This window comes from Oncorhynchus kisutch, linkage group LG17 (genome assembly GCF_002021735.2).
Source record: "Oncorhynchus kisutch isolate 150728-3 linkage group LG17, Okis_V2, whole genome shotgun sequence".
NCBI lineage: Eukaryota > Metazoa > Chordata > Actinopteri > Salmoniformes > Salmonidae > Oncorhynchus > Oncorhynchus kisutch.
The window spans coordinates 26,371,490-26,387,905 of record NC_034190.2 but is presented as its reverse complement, the minus strand read 5'-3'; positions in this window follow the sequence as shown (position 1 = coordinate 26,387,905).

Here is a 16,416-nt window from a genome sequence, read left to right as displayed (position 1 = left end):
CAGCCATTTGGACATTTGACCTATAGCATACAGCGTCACTGTGTTATCGTGCTCAATTCAATAATGAGAAAGCACATGTATTTTATCCCTCGGTTAATTCCAGAGGCTGACTCTATGTCGGCCCTAAAGGAAAAATAAATTATGCAGAGACCAAACCAGCCTCAGTGCTTCACTTTTTTATTCGATCAGAGCATTGTAGTGCACTATATAGGGAATAGGGTCCCGTTTGGGACGCAACCATGCTCCATTAGGCATTTTTTTTGTTCCGAGAGCTGTGCTCTCAAGGTTATAGTTCCCCTCGCATACTTTTGTTATCAGGTACAATAGGCTTTACAGTAGTAGGCTCCCTGAATGCTAAAACCATTCCACAGAAGGATGTAGTTTATCTTAAGGTTGAAGGTTATTTGCCTCATATTCATCGTAAAATAAATGATCAAATGTTTAAAGCTGGTAAAACTTTCCCTAAAGGCCACATCTTAACTCTGGACTTCATATAATGATAATGTTAGGGAAAATATAGTTTCAGATACGGTAGGAAAGGATACAGGTTTTTAACAGGTACTAGGGTTGGAAAACTATGGTAATAAAACAAAAAATCCCAGGTTTTCCATGAATCCTAGTTGTAAGAACCCTATAATCAGGAGGGAATAATCAGGATATCCTGAATCTTCCGACCAGGTTTTCTGGAAAACCAGTGAATTTTGAGAAAGGATGCATTATTCTTCCTCCATTATTCTTCTGCTCGTTCTCATCCAACCATTTTACATAAGATCATGCTACTTAAGATATTCATCACCAGACCATAATATGTCTTGGTAATCGGGTTAGACTGCCTGCGTCCAAAATGCTAACCTTTCCCCTATGTATGCTGCACTACTTTTGACTAGGCTCTAGTCGAAAGCAGTGCACTGTAGGAGGGAATAGGATGCCATTTCAACCACAGCCGCAGCACCAGTCTAACCCGATTACCATGACTGATTCAGGCTCTGGTGAGGAACATCTTCAGTAGCATGATCTTATGCAAAATGGTTGGACGAGAAAGAGCTTCAGATCACAAACCCTCCAATGACAATAATGAATGATCATATTGATCTGATCTTCAAACTGGAGCTGAGCTGACTGAGAGGAACGAATGATGTGTTCACAACAATCCTCCAGATGATATGGAACGGTCTGAAGCAAGAGGAGTCACAGTGAGGTCAGAGATAAGGCTGTGGCTGAGTCTAAAGTGACACCCAAAGCAGCAACACGATTTGAACGTTAAGACCAGAATGTTGCTTGATCGGTGGTTATTACTGACCAAAAGTAGGCTACATGAAAAGTGCAATACTGTTAGTATAATCATGTCTTAGTGTGGGCTTTCAGTGAATCACGAAGCTCAACTGCATTTCTTGGGTTGCAGGAAAATTCTCAGCAAAAAAAAAGCATGATCAAATTGAGATCTGACATCTGTATATAGGCATTAGGGTGCCATTTTGATTGTACCCTATGTGACTTTGACAATTATCCAGAAAGGAAGGATGGATGTGGGATGGAGATATGGGTCTCACTCAGGCAGACTGGATGTGTTGTTATCAGCCTCAGACAGAAAGAGAGAGAACGTGCGCGTGCGTGTGTGGTTAGTTGAGGGAGGCCTAGGGGAGATGGTGTGTGTGTAGGCATGGAAAGGCAATGAATACCTCCCTGCATCCCTATGTGCAAACGCCCACCACTCTCGCACACGCGCAAACACACCCGAAAACACACGCACAAACACACGCACATACACATGCACACACATACAGCATTGGGGATACTAGGAACAACAACATTTGATTTTCAGCATCTTTCCACTTTTTCTCACACCTGCAATGAATGTGAAGAGTCTGGAGCTGGCAGGACTTGTCTTTAAGTGTGGACCAGAGCCACGGAATGGGATTTTCAAGATGAGGACTGAGTCTATGGCTATTCCCTTTTGTCTCCTTTGCCACCAGTTTTAAGGTAATTCAAAACACATTCAACAGAAACAGTCATGCAGGTTCTGATTCATTATAGCTACAATAATAGGATTTGGGGAATTCACACAAGACTTGCTTTCCTTTCCTTTCTACTACATCTCAATCCTTCTTCTCAATGGAGAGAAATGGAAAGAGAACATGTGTACTGGTAGACTGCAAACGTTTCAAATGTCTCTAGCCAGATTGTCAGGTTCATGTTCGTGTCATGTCAACATCACACAGTACCAGTCAAATGTTTGGACACACCTACTCATTCAAGTTTTTTTTCTTTACTATTTTCTACATTGTAGAATAATAGTGTAGGTATAAAACTATGAAATAACACATATGGGATCATGTAGTATGCAAAGAATTTGTTGAACAAATCAAAATATATTTGAGATTTGAGATTCTTCAGAGTAGCCAATCTTTGCCTTGATGACAGCTTTTAACACTCTTGGCTCTTTCTCAACCAGCTTCACCTTGATTGCTTTTCCAACAGTCTTGAAGGAGTTCCCACATATGCTGAGCACTTGTTGGCTTCTTTTCCTTCACTCTGCGGTCCAACTCATCCCAAACCATCTCAATTGGGTTGAGGTCGGGTGATTGTGGAGGTCAGGCAATCTGATGCAGCACTCCATCACTCTCCTTCTTGGTCAAATAGCCCCTTCACAGCCAGGAGGTGTGTTGGGCCATTGTCCTGTTGAAAAACAAATGATAGTCCCACAAAGCACAAACTAGATGGGATGGCGTATCGCTGCAGAATGCTGGTTTGGGATGCGGTAGCCATGCTGGTTAAGTGTGCCTTGAATTCTAAATGAATCACTGACAGTGTCACCATCAAAGCACCCCCACACCTCCTCCTACATGCTTGTAGGTGGGAACTACACATGCAGAGATCATCCGTTCACCTATTCTGCATCTCACAAAGACACGCCAGTTGGAACCAAAGATCTAACATTTGGACTCATCAGACCAAATGACAGATTTTCACTAGTCTAATGTCCATTGCTTGTGTTTCTTGGCCCAAGCAAGTCTCTTCTTCTTATTGGTGTCTCCTCTGGTGTCTCCTCTGAACAGTTGATGTTGAGATGTGTCTGTTACTTTAACATTTATTTTGGCTGCAATTTCGGAGGCTGATAACTCTAATGAACTTATCCTCTGCAGCAGAGGTTACTCTGGGTCTTCCATTCCTGTGGCGGTCCTCATGAGAGCCAGTTTCATCATAGCACTTGATGGTTTTTGTGACTGCACTTGAAGCAACTTTGAAAGTTCTTGACATTTTTCGTATTGACTGACCTTGATGTCTTAAAATAATGATGGACTATAACTTCTCTTTGCTTATTTGAGCTGTTCTTGCCATAATATGGACTTGGTATTTTACCAAATAGGGCTATCTTCTGTATACCACCCCTGCCTTGTCACAACACAACTGATTGGCTCAAACGCATTAAGAAGGAAAGAAATTCTACGAATGAACTTTTAACAAGGCACACCTGTTCCTTGAATGCATTCCAGGTAACTATTTCATGAAGCTGGTTGAGAGAATGCCAAGCGTGTGCAAAGCTGTCAAGGCAAAGCGTGGCTACTTTGAAGAATCTGAAATATAAAATATATTTTGATTGTTTAACACTTTTTTGGTTACTACATGATTCCATATGTGTTATTTCATTGTTTTGATGTCTTCACTTTTCTACAATGTAGAAAATAGTCCAAATAAAGAGAAGTCCTTCAATGAGTAGGTGTGTCAACTTTTGACTGGTACTGTACGTAATCCATTTCTCCCTGTGTGTGTTCAAGTGTTTGAATGCCGTTTTAGGATTGTGACTATCTCTATCTAGGTTGAATGATTGTGAAGTAGAAGTAGAAAACAATAAACAACAGCTACAAGACAGCTCTCTATGTCCTATGTCTATGTCCTGATATAAAAGAGAAATGTCCCTATTTGTTCTCCTGATTCACTTTTATGGCTTTTTAATCTCAGTGCAGCCATATATTTATTTATTTTATTTTACCTTTTTTTATTTAATCAGGTAGGCAAGCTGAGAACAAGTCCTCATTTATAATTGCGACCTGGCCAAGATAAAGCAAAGCAGTTCGACAGGTACAACAACACAGAGTTACACATCGAGTAAAACAAACATACAGTCAATAATACAGTAGAAAAATAAGTCTATATACAATGTGAGCAAATTAGGTGAGATAAGGGAGGTGAAGGCAAAAAAGGCCTTGGTGGCAAAGTAAATACAATATAGCAAGTAAAACACTGGAATGGTAGATTTGCAATGGAAGAATGTGCAAAGTAGAGATAGAAATAAAGGGGGTGCAAAGGAGCAAAAATAAATAAATATAGTAGGGGGAGAGGTAGTTGTTTGGGCTAAATTATAGATGAGCTATGTACAGGTGCAGTAATCTGTGAGCTGCTCTGACAGCTGGTGATTAAAGCTAGTGAGTGGGATAAGTGTTTCCAGTTTCAGAGATTTTTGCAGTTCGTTCCAGTCATTGGCAGCAGAGAACTGGAAGGAGAGGCAGCCAAAGTAAGAATTGGTTTTGGGGGTGACCAGAGAGATATACCTGCTGAAGTGCGTGCTACAGGTGGGTGCTGCTATGGTGACCAGCGAGTTGAGATAAGGCAGGACTTTACTTAGCAGGGTCTTGTAGATGACCTGGAGCCAGTGGGTTTGGCGACGAGTATGAAGTGAGGGCAGGCCAACGAGAGCGTACAGGTCGCAGTGGTGGGTAGAATATGGGGCTTTGGTGACAAAACGGATGGCACTGTGATAGACTGCATCCAATTTATTGAGTAGGGTATTGGAGGCTATTTTGTAAATGACATCGCCGAAGTCGAGGATCGGTAGGATGGTCAGTTTTACAAGGGTATGTTTGGCAGCATGAGTGAAGGAGGCTTTGTTGTGAAATAGGAAGCCAATTCTAGATTTAACTTTGGATTGGAGATGTTTGATGTGAGTCTGGAAGGAGAGTTTACAGTCTAACCAGACACCTAGGTATTTGTAGTTGTCCACATATTCTAAGTCAGAACCGTCCAGAGAAGTGATGTTGGACGGGCGGGCGGGTGCAGGCAGCAATCGGTTGAAGAGCATGCATTTAGTTTTACTTGTATTTAAGAGCAATTGGAGGCCATGGAAGCTCATCTGGAGGGTTGTTAACACAGAGTCCAAAGAAGGGCCAGATGTATACAGAATGCTGAAATGTGTCTGGTGTTTTACTCACCTCATTTTCACACGTCTCTCTTTGAGGGCGTCCACTCTCTCTCAGTGTAGTGACAGTTTAGCACAAAACCATCTGTTCCACACTATTCCCTTTTATAGTGAACTATTTTGTGTACTATAAAGGATGGGGTGCCATTTGGGACACAGGCCAAGATTAGGGAAACATGAAAGAGGCCTTTGCTATATGAGACGAACTCAACCGTAGACCCAGACTAAAGAGTGCAGCGCTTTAGATAACAGTACTATTCGATATTTCTCCCTCTCTCTCAATTCAATTTAAGGGCTTTATTGGCATGGGAAATATATGTTTACATTGCCAAAGCCAGTGAAATAGATAACAAACAAAAGTGAAATTAACAATACAAAATCAACAGTAAACATTACACTTACAAAAGTTCCAAAATAATAAAGACATTTAAAATGTAATTATGTATATATATACAGTGTTGTAATGATGTTCAAATAGTTAAGGTACAAAAGGGAAAATAAACATAGATATAAGTTGAATTTATAATGGTGTTTGTTCTTGACTGGTTGCCCTTTTCTTGCGGCAACAGGTTCACAAATCTTGCTGCTGTGATGACATCACCCAGTAGATATGGGATTTTATCCAAATGTGTGTCTGTGTAATCTGGGGGAAATATGTGTCTCTAATATGGTCATACATTTGGCAGAAGGTTAGGAAGTGCAGCTCAGTTTCCACCTCATTTTTTGGGCAGTGTGAACATAGCCTGTCTTCTCTTGAGAGCCAGGTCTGCCTTAGCCTTACCAATAGCAAGGCAATTTTTTTATATATATATATTTTTTACCTTTATTTAACCAGGCAAGTCAGTTAAAGAACACATTCTTATTTTAAATGACGGCCTGGGAACAGTGGGTTAACTGCCTGTTCAGGGGCAGAACGACAGATTTGTACCTTGTCAGCTCAGGGGTTTGAACTCACAACCTTCCGGTTCCTAGTCCAACGCTCTAACCACTAGGCTACGCTGCCGCCCCGCCTATGCTCACTGAGTCTGTACATAGTCAAAGATTTCCTTCATTTTGGATCAATTTCAGTGGTCAGGTATTCTGCGACTGTATACTCTCTGTTTAGGGACAAATAACATTCTAAGTTGCTTCGTTTTTTTGTAAATTCTTTCCAATGTGTCAAGTAATTGTCATTTTGTTTTCTCATGATTTTGTTGGGCCTGTTTTGCTTTCCTGGGGCTATTTGTGTTTGTGAACAGAGCCCCAGGACCAGCTTGCTTAGGGGGCTCTTCTCTGTAGGTGAAGGCTTTGTTATGAAAGGTTTGTGAATTGCTTCATTTTAGGTGGTTGCAGAATTCAGCAGCTCTTTTCTGTGTTTTGATAAATAGTGGGAGGATATTCTTCCAGAATTCTGCATGCAGCGTCATCTCAATTTGGTGTTTATCCAATTTTGTGAATTCTTGGTTGGTGAGTGGACCCCATACCTCACAACCATGAAGGTCAATGGGTTCTATAACTGGTTCAACTATTTTTAGACAGATCCTAACTGGTATGTTAAATTGTATGTTCCTTTTGATGGCATAGAATGCCCCTCTTGCCTTGTCTCTCAGATCGTTCACAGCTTTGTGGAAGTCAACTGTGGCGCTGAAGTTCAGGCCGAGGTATGTATATTTTTTTGTGTGCTCTAGGGCAACAGTGTCTAGATGGAATTTGTATTCATGGTCCTGGGAACTGGACATTTTTTGGAAAACCATTATTTTTGTTTTACTGAGATTTACTGTCAGGGCCCAGGTCTGACAGAATCTGTGCGGAAGATCTATGTACTGCTGTAGGCCCTCCTTGGTTGGTGACAGAAGCACCAGATCATCAGCAAACAGCAGACATTTGACTTCAGATTCTAGTAGGGTGAGGCTGGGTGCTGCAGATTGTTCTAGATCCCTCACCAATTCGTTGATATATATGTTGAAGCGGGTGGGGCTTAAGCTGCGACCCTGTCTCACCCCACGGTCCTGTGGAAAGAGATGTGTGTATTTTTTTGCCATTTTTAACTGCACACTTGTTGTTTGTGTACATGGATTTTATAATGTCATGTGTTTTTCCACCAACACCACTTTCCATCAATTTGTATAGCAGTCCCTCATACCAAATTGAGTTGAAAGCTTTTTTGAAATCAACAAAGCATGAGAAGACTTTGCCTTTCTTTTGGTTTGTTTGTTTGTCAATTAGGGTGTGCAGGGTGAATACATGGTCTGTCATACAGTCATTTGACATTTGCTCAAATCAAATGTTATTTGTCACATACACGTGTTTAGCAGATGTTATTGCGGGTGTAGCGAAATGCTTGTGTTTCTAGCTCTAACAGTGCAGTAATATCGAACAGTGATATTTAACAATTTCACAATAATACACACACATCTAAAGTAAAGGAATGGAATTAAGAATATAAAAATATTGGGCAATGTCAGAGCAGCATAGACTTTGAAACAGTAGAATAGGATAGAATACAGTATATAGATATGAGATGAGTAATGCAAGACATGTAAACATTATTAAAGTGACTAGTGTTCCATTATTAAAGTAGCTAGTGATTCCATGTCTATGTCTATAGGGCAGCAGCCTTTAATGTGCTAGTGATGGCTATTTAAAATAATTGAATATTCTTATGTTAGAAGCTGTGTTTCAGTCTCTCTTTGATGTCCCAGCTTTGATGAACATGTACTGACCTCAACCTTCTGGATGACAGTGGGGTGAACAGGCAGAGGTTCGAGTGGTTGTTGTCCTTGATGATATTTTTGGCCATCCTGTGACATCAGGTGCTGTAGGTGTCCTGGAAGGTAGGTAGTTTGCCCCAGATGATGCGTTGGGCAGACCGTACCACCCTCTGGAGTGCCCTGCGGTTGCGGGTGGTGCAGTTGCCATACCAGGCAGTGATACAGCCCGACAAGATGCCCTTAATTGTGCATCTGTAAAGGTTTGTGGGGGTTTAAGATGCCAAGCCAAATTTCTTCAGCCTCCCGAGGTTGAAGAGGCGCTGTTTTCCTGGCACTTCACTTCCAGGGCCATCATCTTCTCCCTGTTGACTGTCTCATCATTTTTGGCAATCAGGTCTACTACTGTTGTGTTGTCTGCAAACTTGATGATTGACTTGGAGGCATGCGAGGCCACACAGTGATGGGTAAACAGGGAGTACAGGAGGGGGCTGAGCACACATCCTTGTGGGTCCCGTGTTGAGTGTCAGAAGTGGAGGTGTTTTCCTAGCTTCACCACCTGGGGGCGGCCCATCAGGAAGACCAGAACCCAGTCGCACAGGGCAGGGTTCAGACCCAGGTTCTCAAGCTTAATGATGAGCTTGGAGGGTACTATGGTGTTGAATGCTGAGCTATAGTCAATGAACAGCATTCTTAGTCAGAAGCAGAAGTTTACATACACATAGGTTGGAGTGACTAAAACTAGTTTTTCAACCACTCCACAAATTTCTTGTTAACAAACTACAGTTTTAGCAAGTCGGTTAGGACATCTACTTTGTGCATGACACAAGTAACTTTTACAACAATTGTTTACAGACAGATTATTTCACTAATCATTAACTGTATCACAATTCCAGTGGGTCAGAAGTTTACATACACTAAGTTGACTGTGTCTTTAAACAGCTTGGAAAAATCCAAAATATTATGTCATGGATTTAGAATCTTCTGATAGGCTAATTGACATAATCTGAGTCAATTCGAGGTGTACCTGTGGATGTATTTCAAGGCCTACTTTCAAACTCAGTGGCTCTGTGCTTGACATCATGGGATAATCAAAAGAAATCAGCCAAGACCTCAGAAAAATATTGGAGATCTCCAATAGTCTGGTTCATCCTTGGGAGCAATTTCCAAACACCTGAAGGCAACATGTTCATCTGTACAAACAATAGTACGCAAGTACAAATATCACGGGACCTCGCAGCCGTTACACCGCTCAGGAAGGAGATACGTTCTGTCTCCTAGAGATGAACGTACCTTGGTGCGAAAAGTTCAAATCAATCCCAGCAAAGTACCTTGTGAAGATACTGGCGGGAACATGTACAAAAGTATCTATGTCCACACTAAAACAAATCCTACATAAATTCAAAGGCTGCTCAGCAAGGAAGAAGCCACTGCTCCAAATCCGCCATAAAAAAAAGCCAGACTACGGTTTGTAACTGCACATAGGGACAAAGATTGTACTTTTTGGAGAAATGTCCTCTAGTCTGATGAAACAATAAAATAATTGTTTGGCCATGATGACCATCGTTATGTTTGGAGGAAAAAAGGGGAGGCTTGCAAGCCGAAGAACACTATCCAAACCGTGAAGCACTGGGGTGGCAGCATCATGTTGTGTGGGTGCTTTGCTGCAGGAGGGATGGGTGTACTTCACAAACTAGACGGCATCTCAACACATCAGTTAGGAAGTTAAAGCTTGTTCGCAAATGGGTATTCCATTCCAGCCAGAAGAGGACTGGCCACCCCTCAGCCTGGTTGCTCTCTAAGTTTCTTCCTAGGTTTTGGCCTTTCTAGGGAGTTTTTTCTGGCCACTGTGCTTCTACACCTGCATTGCTTGCTGTTTGGGGTTTTAGGCTGGGTTTCTTTACAGCACTTTGAGATATCAGCTGATGTAAGAAGGGCTATATAAATAGATTTGATTTGTATATAAACTTCTGACCCACTGGGAATGTGATGAAAGAAATAAAAGCTGAAATAAATCATTCTCTCTGCTATTATTCTGACATTTCACATTCTTAAAATAAAGTGGTGATCCTAACTGACCTAAGTCGGGGTATTTGTACTAGGAGTAAATGTCAGGAATTGTGAAAAACTGAGTTTAAATGTACAGTGGGGCAAAAAAGTATTTAGTCAGCCACCAATTGTGCAAGTTCTCCCACTTAAAAAGATGAGAGAGGCCTGTAATTTTCATCATAGGTACACTTCAACTATGACAGACAAAATGAGAGAAAAAAAAGAAAATCACATTATAGGATTTTTTAATTTTTAATTTGCAAATTATGGTGGAAAATAAGTATTTGGTCAATAACAAAATGTTATCTCAATACTTTGTTATATACCCTTTGTTGGCAATGACAGATGTCAAACGTTTTCTGTAAGTCTTCACAAGGTTTTCACACACTGTTTGGACGGTCACAGATAGTATATTTCGAGAGAGCCATGTTTCCGTCAGAGTATGTTACAATGCCTTTTGTCTCACTGGAAAGAATTCCTTGCCCTGAGCTCATCAGCTTTATTATCCAGAGACTGAACAGCCGAGTAATATACTTGAAAGCGGTGGGTGGTGTGCGCGCCTCCTAAGTCGGACTAGAAGACCACTCCGAGTACCTCTCCTCCACCGCTGTTGTTTTGGTTCGGCCCCTGGAATCAGTTTAATTGCCCTGGGGGGTACGAACAAAGGATCCGATTCGGGAAAGTTGTATTCCTGGTTGCAATGCTGGTAGTGCAGGTGAGTTACCACTGCTCTGATATCCAATAGTTCTTCCCGACTGTTTGGAATAACATAAAACATTTTCTGGGCTAATAATGGAAGAAATAACAAAAAAACTAAATACTACAAGGTTTCATAAGAGCTATAAGCACTGCAGCACTCTCTATCGATGCCATTTTTACAGATCAGAACGAGTCTGCTGTTAATGATAATGCAGAGGATTTTCCCCAAATTGCTGTTGACGCATATCCCACGGTAGTTATTGGGTTCAAATTTGTCTCCACTTTTGTGTATTGGAGTGAACCAGCCTTGGTTCCAAATATTCGGGAATATGCCAATGCTGCGGATGATGTTAAAGAGTTGAAGTATAGCCAATTGGAATTTGTGGTCTGTGTATTTTATCATTTAATTTTGGATACCATCAACCCCACCGGCTTTTTGGGGTTGAAGGGTTTGTATTTTGTCCTGTAGTTCATTCAATGTAATTGGAGAATCCAGTGGGTTCTGGCCGTCTTTAATAGTTGATTCTCAAATCTGTATTTGATCTTATATAAGCTTTTTTTCTTTGTTCCTTGTTATAGAACCAAAAACATCTCAGTTTTGTACAGATAACTCTGTGCTGTTTGTTTAGAATTTTCCAATTTTCCCAGAAGAGGTTACATTCTATGGATTCTTCAATTACATTGAGCTAATATCTCACGTGCTGTTCCTTTTTCCATAGTGTACTTCTGTGTTGTTTTAGTGATTCACAATAGTGAAGGTGTAGGCTTCCTGGGTCTATATGTTTTTGGTTGGATCGGTTTTTTGCATTCTTCACCAAACCATTTGTCATTGTTGTTTATTATATAGGTTGTCTGCTTGACATTTTCAGATTTGATAGGGAAGCTGAGAGGTCAAATATACTGTTTAGGTTTTCTACTGCCAAGTTTACACCTTCACTATTACAGCGAAACATTTTGTCCAGGAAATTGTCTAGAAGGGGTGAATTTGTTGTTGCCTAATTGTTTTTTGGTAGAGTTCTACACTACTTTTTTTTTCAATAGTGTTTCTTAATTGTATTGCTTTGATGCCTCATGATTGAGCAAAGCTCTGTTCAAGTAGAGTGTGATTTTGCTGTGATCTGATAGGTGGTCAAAGGACTGACTGTGAACGCTCTGAGAGACTCTGGGTCCAGGTCAGTGAAAAATGTGTCTACTGTACTACTGCCAAGAGATTAGCTATATGTGTACCTACCATAGGAGTCCCCTCGAAGCCTACCATTGACTATGTACATACCCAACGTCCGGAAGAGCTGCTGGAGTTGTGACCCATTTTTGTTGGTTATGTTGTCATAGTTGTGTCTAGGGGGGCCTGTGGATGAGGGAATACTGTCACCTCTAGGTAGGTGTTTGTCCCCCTGTGTGCTGAGGGTGTCAGGTTCTTGTCCAGTTATGGCATTTAGGTCACCACAGACTAGTACATGTATCTGGGCCTGTAAATTGTTGATCTCCCCTTGTAGGATGGAGAAGCTGTCATTGTTAAAGTATGGAGATTCTATTGGGGGATATAGGTAGCACACAAACTTTTTTCTCTGTTGAGATTATTTCCTTATTAATTTATAGCCAGATGTAAAATGTTCTTGTTTTGACTAATTTAATAGAGTGGGTTATGTCTGCTCTATATCTAATTAGCATACCCCCTGAGTCTCTTCCCTATTCACACCTGGTAGTTTGATGGATGGGACTACCAGCTCTCTATAACCTAGAGGGCAACCAGTCTTCTTTATACCATGTTTCTTGTAGGATAACAATGTCTGTATTTCCGATTTCTTTGATGAAGTCTGGGTTCCTGCTCTTTAGGCCAAAGGCAGATAATCTCAGATCTTGTATATTCCAGGATGAGATCGTAAAAGCTTTGTGTTACATAGTGTCTAGTGTTGTGTCATGTCCGTCCTTTGAGAATCAGAATGGGCAGATCAGACTGATGTGGGGGTGACAGTAATCAGGCCTCTCTCTCTCGTACAGCTCCTGGATGGTCACCTTCACACCCTGTCATAAATCAAGCAGGAGAGAACTCTCTCTGGCTCTCTAGTATTGGGATCTGAATATTTTTGTCTAGAGAGACTTTTGCCATTCAAAAACGAATGTCCAAAAAGTGAACATTGGAACAAATATTTCTAACATGCAAATGTGGGAAATGGTCATTGAGTAGATGTAGAAAACTAATGTCATATTGCTTTTCATGTTGTGACGTCATTAAAAACTGTATGAACCAAATGCTGTAACTTAGGAAGGAAACCCCCTTCGGCTGTCAAGTTTTTACCCAATCTGATGTGAATACAATTTGAAGAATGATGAAAGTATTTCCTAAGATAGAAATGTGATTTTAGTTTTCTAATAAGATAATGTGCAAAGTATTCTCAAAACAATTAAGTAGCCACACCTCAAATGAGGTCAGGGAGCTTGTCAGCATGATGGAACCACCCTTTTCGACCAGTGCTTAAAAGGAATGACTAAGAAATAACATATCATACCAGACGATGTGAGACCATAGTCCACACATTGAAATGGTTGGAAACTCAAACTCTCAACCTCAACACGAGTTGAGAAGATAACCTCACCTACCAGCCCAGGAAACGTGGAGTGTTAGCTACATGTGGGAAATGGTTGAAATGTTTAACCAACACAAGGTGAAGAAGATAAACGCACCAGAATATACCTGAACATGAACAGGCTGCTGCTGTCCGTGTAAAAGGGGTTCAAATTCTGACTATCCACATGAGCTAAGAACAAGTTCTGAAGAAAAACAGCCCATTGGAGACCAGACAACAAAGAAGAAGGACATTGTGACCTCTGGTGGACAATCAGAGCCTTACACCCATGGGAGAGCCCCCTGAAACAACCTTCTGAGAGGGCTTGGTTCTGACTGAGATAGATGACGAACGAAGACATTCAACATGTAAAATACATTAGTCATTTTCTGACCACAAACTGGCAGTGTTTCATGTACAAGGTATATGATTAATGTCAGAATAGTTATAGAATATATCCACGATAAATGTCCCCTTTTCTCTCTTTATTCCCCCCCTCCCATTTTCTGTTTAAGAAGCCGTCATGGCTTGTCAATCCACTAGGGACCTTTGTCTCATGTAAGTGTGTATGTGTATTCTGTGTTATTACTTAGTCAGTTAGTAAATAAATTATTAAATCAATTTGTGTAGTACTGAATGATGAGCAAAGGTTGGGGTTCTTGCAGATCCAAGAGGGTTGCAACTGATTGATTGGTCTTATTTTGAACAATCAAATTGATTTAGAAAGCTCTTCTTACATCAGCTGATGTTACAAAGTTCTGTAGAGAAACCCAGCCTAAAACCCCAAACAACAAGCAATGCAGGTGTAGAAGCACGGTGGCTAGGAAAAACTCCCTAGAAAGGCCAAAACCTAGGAAGAAACCTAGAGAGGAACCAGGCTATGAGGGGTGGCCAGTCCTCTTCTGGCTGTGCCGGGTGGAGATTATAACAGAACATGGCCAAGATGTTCAAATGTTCATAGATGATCAGCAGGGTCAAATAATAATAATCACAGTGGTTGTAGAGGGTGCAAGAGGACAGCACCTCAGGAGTAAATGTCAGTTGTCTTTTCATAGCTGATCATTTAGAGTATCTCTACTGCTCCTGCTGTCTTTGGAGAGTTGAAAACAGCAGGTCTAGGACAAGGTAGCACGGCAGGGTTCCATAGCCGCAGGCAGAACAGTTGAAACTGCAGCAGCAGCACAACCAGGCGGACTGGGGACAGCAAGGAGTCATCAGACCAGGTAGTCCTGAGGCATGGTCCTATGGCTCAGGTCTTCCGAGAGAGAGAGAGAGAGAGAGAGAGAGAGAGAGAGAGAGAGAGAGAGAGAGAGAGAGAGAGAGAGAGAGAGAGAGAGAGAGAAAGAAAAAGAGAGAGAGAGAGAATTAGAGAGGGCATGCTTAAATTCACACAGGACACCGGATAAGACAGGAGAAATACTCCAGATATAACAGACTGACCCTAGCCCCCCGACACAATTGCAGCATTAATACTGGAGGCTGAGACAGGAGGGGTCGGGAGACACTGTGGCCCCATCCGACGATACCACCGGACAGGGCCAAACAGTCAGGATATAACCCCACCCACTTTGCTAAAGCACAGCCCCCACACCACTAGAGGGATATCTTCAACCACCAACCTACTATCCTGAGACAAGGCCGAGTATAGCCCACAAAGATCTCCCCCACGGCACGAACCCAAGGGGGGGTGCCAACCCTGACAGGAAAATCACGAAAGTGACTCATCCCACTCAAGTGGCGCACCCCTCCTAGGGACGCCATGGAAGAGCACCAGTAATCCAGTGACTCAGCCCCTGTAATAGGGTTTCAGGCAGAGAATCCCAGTGGAGAGTGGAACCGGCCAGGCAGAGACAGCAAGGGCGGTTCGTTGCTCCAGTGCCTTTCAGTTCACCTGCACCATCCTGGGCCAGACTACTCTCAATCATAGGACCTACTGAAGAGATGAGTCTTCAATAAAGACTTAAAGGTTGAGAACGAGTCTACATCTCTCACATGGAAAGGCAGACCATTCCATAGAAATTGAGCTCTATAGAAGAAAGCCCTGCCCCCAGCTGTTTGCTTAGAAATTCTAGGGACAGTAAGGAGGCCTGTGTCTTGTGACCGTAGCGTACATGTAGGTATGTACGGGAGGACCAAATCAGAAAGATAATTAGGAACAAGTCCATGTAATGCTTTGTAAGTTGGCAGTAAAACCTTGAAATCATCCCTAGCCTTAACAGGGAGCCAGAGGCTAGCACTGGAGTAATATGATCAAATTTTTTGGTTCTAGTCAAGACTCTAGCAGCCGTGTTTTGCACTAACGGAAGTTTATTTAGTGCTTTATCCAGGTAGGCGGAAAGTAGAGCATTGCAGAATTCTAGCCTAGAAGTGAAAAAAGCATGGGTGAACTTTTCTGCATCATTTTTTGGACATAAAGTTTCAGATTTTTGCAGTGTTTCGTAGATGGAAAAAAGCTGTCCTTGAAACAGTCTTGATATGTTCGTCAAAAGAGAGATGGGGTCCAGGGTAACGCCAAGGTCCTTCACAGTTTAATTTGAGACGACTGTACAACCATCAAGATTAATTGTCAGATTCAACAGAAGATCTCTTTGTTTCTTGGGACCTAGAACTAGCATCTCTGTTTAGTCCGAGTTTAAAAGTAAAACATTTGCCGCCATCCACTTCCTTATGTCTGAAATACAGGCTTCCTGGGAGGGCAATTTTGGGGCTTCACCATGTTTCATTGAAATGTACATCTGTGTGTTGTCTGCATAGCAGTGAAAGTTAACATTATGTTTCCGAATGACATCACCAAGAGGTCAAATAAATTGTGAAAACAATAGTGGTCCTAAAACGGAGCCTTGAGGAAAACCAAAATGTTCAATTGATTTGTCAGAAGACAAAGCATATACAGAAACCAATTGATATCTTTCCGACAGATAAGATCTAAACCTGGGCCGAAATTGTCAGTGTAGACCAATTTGGGTTTCCAATCTCTCCAAAACAATGTGTTGATCGATGATATCAAAAGCAGTACTGAGGTCTAGGAGCACAAGGACAGATGCAGAGCCTCGGTCTGACGCCATTAAAAGGTCATTTACCACCTTCACAAGTGCAGTCTCAGTGCTATTATGGGGTCTAAAACCAGACTGAAGCGTTTCAAATGCACTGTTTGTCTTCAGGAAGGCAGTGAGTAGCTGCGCAACAGCTATTTCTACAAATTTTGAGAGGAATGGGAAAT